The following is a 7387-nucleotide window of genomic DNA, read 5'->3' as shown; positions in this document are numbered from 1 at the left end:
TGAAGGATATTTACAGTACATTTAAAGTTCAGATGCTGCCTGCCCTGTATGTCATTTGAAACACCTGGCATCCTACCTATCGCACTTGCATAAGTATGTATGTGGCCCCACACTCCACAGCTATATTTAACCAGTATGCTCACTTAGGAGACATTTACACAGTGATAGATGATGACACGAAGAACATCCATAAGTACTGAGTTTATAATAAACAGTGCATACCAAAACAAAAAACAAAAAAACAACATGTGTTCATGAGCCATGGAGGCTTAAAAATAACAGCACTCTTTTGCATCTTTACGTAATAGTTTATTGAAATAATATAAAAGAAAATGTACATGCTTGACTTATAAAGACAGGGGATAACCTTGTTGACAAAAAAGCCTGAATGTGTGTCATGTGACTTGACTTTTTCAGTGGCTTTCATGCTTTTGCTCATGGTCATTCAAGCGTAAAACCACCTTTACTCCAAGCTTTTTGCTTATGTGTCCGTTCAAAAAAAAAAAAAAAAAAAAAAGAAGAAGCAAAGAGCCTACAGTTATATGTTCAGAATAAAGGAGAAGAGAATCATATGGAGCTACACTGATAATTAATCTGATGCATACTGGAGTGTACAAAGAGTGGAACACAAATTAGGAAAGGAATGTTAATTGTGAAAAAGGGGGGAGGGGGGTGTACAGTCACTCTTCTGTATCTCACCTGACCTTCAGTCACTGTTTGACACATGAGTAAAATGACATTTATCTGGAATGGCACTGAATGAACAGAGGGACTTGGATGCAGTAGTCTGTGATTTTTATGTCACTTGTGTGTTTGTTCCTGAGCTCAGGCCGACTGCATGGTTTATGCTAAAGGTCATGATCAGATGGTCTGACAATAAAAGAACGTGAAGGCACACATTGATCTGACGCAGGAAATAGTGAAACTGGACTGACAAAAAGATAAGAAAATATTAGATAGATGACATAGTAGAACAAATATCAATAAATATTAAACTATCTCAATAGAAAAAATATGCAACAATATAATAGTGTTGAAGATAAAAATGTAGAAAATTTACATAAGTTTACATTTTTTTTTGCTCACTAATATCATTGGTTTGAATGATTTTGGATTTGCACCTAATTTTGCTTTTTTTTTTATTGCGCTATAGTTAAGTGAAGCTTTAATTTTTTTAAAAGTGATTTAAAGTTACGCAACTAAAAGCAACCCAGATATTTTATGCATAGAAATATATAGGGATTTGGTAAATTCATGTCATTTTTTGTAAATTTTTAATCAATATAAATAACTTGATTAACTCTTTACGCAGTGACAGTTTTAGAACTTCAAATCTACCCGTGTTCAAGGAGTCACATGTTTACACTGACGCAAGCAGGGCAACAAACAAGGCATGTGATGCAACACAGCAAGTTAGTGAAAAACAAATAAAACCGCATCAGAACCAGACCAGTGCACTGTTTGCCAAGGACACTTTGTGTGCATCAGACCACAATTACTTAAAATATGGTTTGCCTAATCAATGTCAGACTGTCCTGCTTCATACAATAGAACATCATGTTCTTATAGTTTTAGCTTTTAACCTAAATGCCATTTTCCAGCCCTTCTTTAGGTAAACAGGACCCCTAAAACCTGCAAATGAAAGCCATATGTAGATTCCACCCATGTTTTTTCCACCAATCACAGCAGGAGCAGGGCAGCAGCCTCATACCCCCCCACACAAAAACACACACATACTTATACACACAAATGCCAAACCTCCCACATATGCATTTCCACATGTGAATCCAGTCGTGTTCATGCATTCTCACGCAAGCCTATAGTACAGTGTAATACATTTCTTTTGTATTCAGTTTTTTGTCTTTGGTTGCAAAAAACTTCTTCCCAGAATAGTTCACCAAAGATGCAAACTTATACTTCTGACTGTTTAGAGTACATAATCTCTCTAAACTCTTACAGCTGCAGAGTGGTGACGCCAAGTGTTTGTTTAGATGCAAGACATACCATGTGTCATTTAGCTCTAAATTAAACATCATTATGCCATTTTACCATGTGCTGCAGAGGAATAATTGACAACTAGAAAAGAGTATGTTCAACATGTGTTTAACAAGCAGCACATGTATTCTGCAGCATGGAATCTGGTGCATATGAGGCGGTGAATTCTACTGGAACTAGAGTAGCTGCTTGTGCAGTAAAACCTCAGTAAAATCCCTGCAAGAAAATCTGAAAGTTAATTTCCTAAAGATGACATGAAGGCATTAAGTGCTCTTAGTTTATGTCTTATCTTGTCACATTCTTTAGTAGAAAAAATGTTGCACAATGTTAGTGATTCCAGTGTAAACACCTCTTCGTCTTAGTCTGATAAAAGTGTAAAGGGCAAGAATGAAGCGTAAATTAAACCTGGGGAAAAAAAAAAAAAGATAAAAACATGACAGAATGAGACCACTTAACTTTTCTTCTTTTTTTTTTTTTTTTAAACCAGAGGAGCAATACAATAAATCACCAATGCTGTAAAGAATGCAAACCATTTTAATGACATAAAATTATCATTTGTTTATATGATGGTGTAACTTTTACGCTGTAACATGCAACACACAATATCATTTAACATTTAAGGGGGAATAAATGTTCTGAATAGCAACATTTGTGATATGATTTTATGTTTAAAGCCGGTCTTTTCTCACAGTAATCCACATATGATGATCCTTTTCATCACCAGAAATTCTTAATTTAGTTTTTTTAGTGGTCGTGTTTGAGGTATATATTAGAGGTGGGTAAAATGCAGAAACTGATTGTTGTTATATTTATTTTATTTATCTGTTTAAAAGAAAAAAAGAAAAACAAGACTAATAAAGCACAGAATACAATAAATTGTGCAGATGAGACAAAAAAGCACCCTGATGTTTCTAAAATTATCTCACTCAAATAAGTATAAACAATAAGACAACAACCAAAGAAGATACAAATGAATGGCAATAAATAAAAAGTGAGTACATACTGCATATGTGTATATGTGCACATCTTTGAGCGGACCTTGGTGCAACTTTTTTAAAAATCATACACGACGAACGAACTCAAAACAAAGAAATAATTGCCCAAAAAATGTACAATACTTACAACTACTCTGACACTAAGTGTGTCTTTTAAATTTTAACCCTCCCTCACTCCTTGAATAACAATTTCCATATATAATGCATATGAAAAGTCCTTTACAAGTGAAAATGTAAATTGGGGAAAGCATAAAGTGACTCAGATTGAGTCCTTGTCTGGATTCAGCAAAGATTAAGGAAGATAATAATGAAGGGAATAAATGAGGATAATGGGGGTCAGTGTAAAATCCAGACAAAAGTAAATGGAACAAAGGTAAGACGGCCTCTGAAAATGGACAATGACTAACTAGAACAAAGGTGAGTAGAAACCAGAGAGTTCAGCAACACAGTCAACACAAACAGATCAATACAGTTTGTCAGTTTCCAGCATTGACCAGTCCACCCTTATCCAAAAACACACATTCCCCTAATCTAGCCGTCAATGGACGTCACAACTTTTAGGATCTGTGTAGGTGAACTGGGTGATCCTGTGTCAACACAGACGCGACCAAACAGTATACGTAGTTTTCAGTTAATAAATGTCTGGTTGTTATTGATGGTGACATGATGAAATACAAAAAAGTCTGAGTTAAATGAGCTCACGGGGTTAGTAGATTAGGTCAGTGAGGAAACTAGATCATCTATCTATCTATCTATCTATCTATCTATCTATCTATCTATCTATCTATCTATCTATCTATCTATCTATCTATCTATCTATCTATCTATCTATCTATCTATCTATCTATCTATCTATCTACCTATCTATCTATCTATCTATCTATCTATCTATCTATCTATCTATCTATCTGTCTGTCTGTCTGTCTGTCTGTCTGTCTGTCTGTCTGTCTAAATATTAAAAATATCTTACATATGACAATCATAAAGAGTGCGTCTCAGTGGCTAAAAAAACACATATTGTACTTTTTGGACCTTCAAGGAATGCATCTTCTCTACATCTGGGATATGTCCAAGGTAGAGAGAGATATCCTCTTTAGACCCAACAATGCATTTTTGTCCTCTCTAGGGGATTTTCCCAGTTTTACTTTAAAAAAAAAAAAAAAACACTCTCCACTGCAAGGGACATTCCATAAAAAGATTGTTGCATCATCCCATTTCCGATCAAGACAATTATTTAGTGCAAAAGCATAAAAAACTTTACTTTCTTGGGTCTCAGGAGGATATGTATGTCACACTCATTAAAAAACAAGATTTTTTTGTTAATTGCAGCTGTTTCCTTCCAAAAAGGCTGAATGGAGGGACAATACTTTATCAATAATATTGGTCCAGCAGCTCCACATTCCCTCCATCTGTCCACCTGTTTGTTTGGATGTCTTTGAAGTTAGAAAGGAAATTAAGGTTCTGATTCTCAAAGATTCCTGGGGGTGAATGGGAGGATCCCCAGACCTGGGTTTAATTTGCCCCCCACTGATGTCCAAACATGACCTATGTTACCCATCCTTTACTATAGGCTCAACATGTGCATAGATGTACTGTGTAAGAAACATCAGGACAAATCTGCAAACTATGCCTCAGTAAAAAATTATCATTACAATGCAGGACTTTACAGTAAATCTGAAAGATCAATGTATGATTGTGTGACTGAAGGACGTCTGGTTGAAGGTTAACTCAAGTAGAGGACCAAGCAAACTGTACAACTGCAGACACATAAGGCAAAAAATAATCTTATCAGTTTCTTTAATTAGAGCCCATGAGCGTTGACATGTGGACTCTGCACACTGGCAAATGTTTATGGTCTCAAAGTTTGCCGGGTGATCGTAAAATCACCACCTATGGAGATATTGTTCTCAGGCTGCTAAAATGACTGAGAACCTTTCATGTGAAGAGAGAAGCTTATGAAAGCAGAAACACATCATCATGGACACACAAACGCTGTTTTTACTCGCAGCACGTAACCCTGACACCCAAAATCTCCTGCTGGACGCTCCCCAAAAGAAAATCTGTCCCTCATTCCTGGTTATTCCTGTAACTCCCAACCCCCCCCTGCCACCAAAGACCTCCCCCGTCCCATTGTTTTCCTCTTCTGTGTCTGTATTAGCACTGAGAGAACAGTGTCTCCAATTTCCCCTACAGTATTTGTTGTCCATAGAAGCTCTGTGAGAAGATAGAGGCCAAACACTGCTGACTGTCCTGCCTGTTTCAGGGTACAGGCCAGACAAATATTGAAGGAAAACCATCTGCCCTGCGGGACAGAGTCCAGAACCACTGATAGGAGACTCTTAGAGCAGAAAAGAGTAAATGTAACACTTCAGAGACAGCAGAAGGTCATGCCACAGGACATAAGGATAATTCATATCTCACCGAGTCATTACTGCCTCCACTCTTCCACCTAAACTCTGCACTTCTCTTTCCTCCTTTTCCTCATTAGCAGAAACAGTATGAACTATCCAATTAGGCACTGTCACATTACTGAGCCAAAACCATCCTCACATGCCCTTAGCTGGAAACAGTTCACAGAAAATGATGTTTTCTGATGGTTTTAACAATAACACAAAAGCACATTATACTGGTGGATCCAATCCAGACAGTGGGACGATGTTCCAAGTACAGAGCCAAGAGTTCACCTCTTTTGGAAATCCTGGGAAATCTTAAAGTGGCAGGTCTGGTCTGATTGGATTTGCTGTAAAAGTGATAAAGGCATGTGATTTAGTTTTTGCTGCGGGTAAGGTTGGAATGTTAATTCAGTAAACTGTGCTTTAATGGCTTCGGTGAAATGTGTAGTATACTGTGAGAAAGTTCTGCACTAAGAGAAAAAGAGAGAAATGAATATACCTGCTGCAATTCACTGATGAATCAACAAAAAATAAATGCTTGAAAACAGCTGTAATTGTTCGCATGCTGTTGCATTAACACATCTTTGGGCAGTCAGTAAAAACAAAAAGCAGCAACAGGAGGTCTGGCTACAGCTGTAGGCTGTTGCAGCAGCTGCATGGTTTTAAATCTGATTTCATTGTCACGCAGTAACACACCCAGACATGGCCCCAAGACGAGCCTTTTGTTCCCAATTTTTGCAGTTTTCACCCTAGTTTAAAGAGTCACAGTAAAGACAGTGAGCAGGATTTCAGCACTTAGTTTCTCATCTCATCTAGGCTCAGAAGTATCATTGGCTTTGAGATCATTTAGTGCATGAATCTGTCAGCCAAATTGTTTCAAACCCTGTAGTTAACGTGACTGAGACCAAAAAAACAAATGTGGGAGTATGTTTCTCTGTGGAAATGAGGGACATGTTACCAGTGCTGAGAGGTATAGACAGAATGTATTTATAACTAAAGAAACACACAGTATTTATTTACAAAAATAAGATGAAATCAGATGTTAAAGCTCTCTATATAACACTATAACTGTAAATACGACTTTTGCCAGTTGAAGCCAATTTGTTCTGATTTTGTGAGTATTCTTTGTGTGCACTTACAATATTCCCTGTGTTTTCTTAAGAATACTATGACTACTACTAAAACCACAACTACTACTATTACAACTACTACTACTAATAATAATAATAATAAAGAGACTGAGAAATGAAAATATAAACCCATTGAAACAACAAAGCAAAAGGCATCCTATTTTTGCGCAGAAAGCTGCATAACACATAGCACAGGGGTCAACAACCCTGGTCCTCGAGAGCCATTATCCTGCATATTTTAGATGTATCCCTCTTCCAACACACCTGATTCAAATGATAAGCCTATCATTAGGCTCTGAAGAAACCTGATAATGACTGTCAGGTGTGCTAGAAGAGGGAAACATCTAAAGCACGCAGGACAGTGGCACTCGAGGACCAGGGTTGCTGACCCCTGACAGAGCATAACACATCACATCACATCACATCACATCACAGCACAACAGAATAGAATAGAATAGAATAGAATAGAATAGAATAGAATAGAATAGAATAGAATAGAATAGAATAGAATAGGGTGTATGGTCATTACAAAACACAAGTAGTACAGTGCAACATAATTTTGTTTACAAAGTGCCCTATATTAAAAACAGAGAACAATATACAAATTTAAATATAAGGGAACTAAGGGTAGTAAATTTACACTATGGACAGAGTAAGTAAATATAAATATGACAAAGTACAAAAATATGGATATAGGTAGAAATGTGTGCAATGTGCTGAAATTAGTTTCCAGTGTAAATTTGTTACATACATAGCAGTATGAGTGGCAAATTAAGATCTAGAAAAATATATGAACGACTGAATAACATAACATAACATAACATAACATAACATAACATAACATATTCCGGCGGTGCCCCTGTTCCCTCATTAT

The sequence above is a fragment of the Sphaeramia orbicularis genome, chromosome 7 (genome assembly GCF_902148855.1).
Source record: "Sphaeramia orbicularis chromosome 7, fSphaOr1.1, whole genome shotgun sequence".
Taxonomy (NCBI): Eukaryota; Metazoa; Chordata; class Actinopteri; order Kurtiformes; family Apogonidae; genus Sphaeramia; species Sphaeramia orbicularis.
This window is presented reverse-complemented; position numbering follows the sequence as displayed.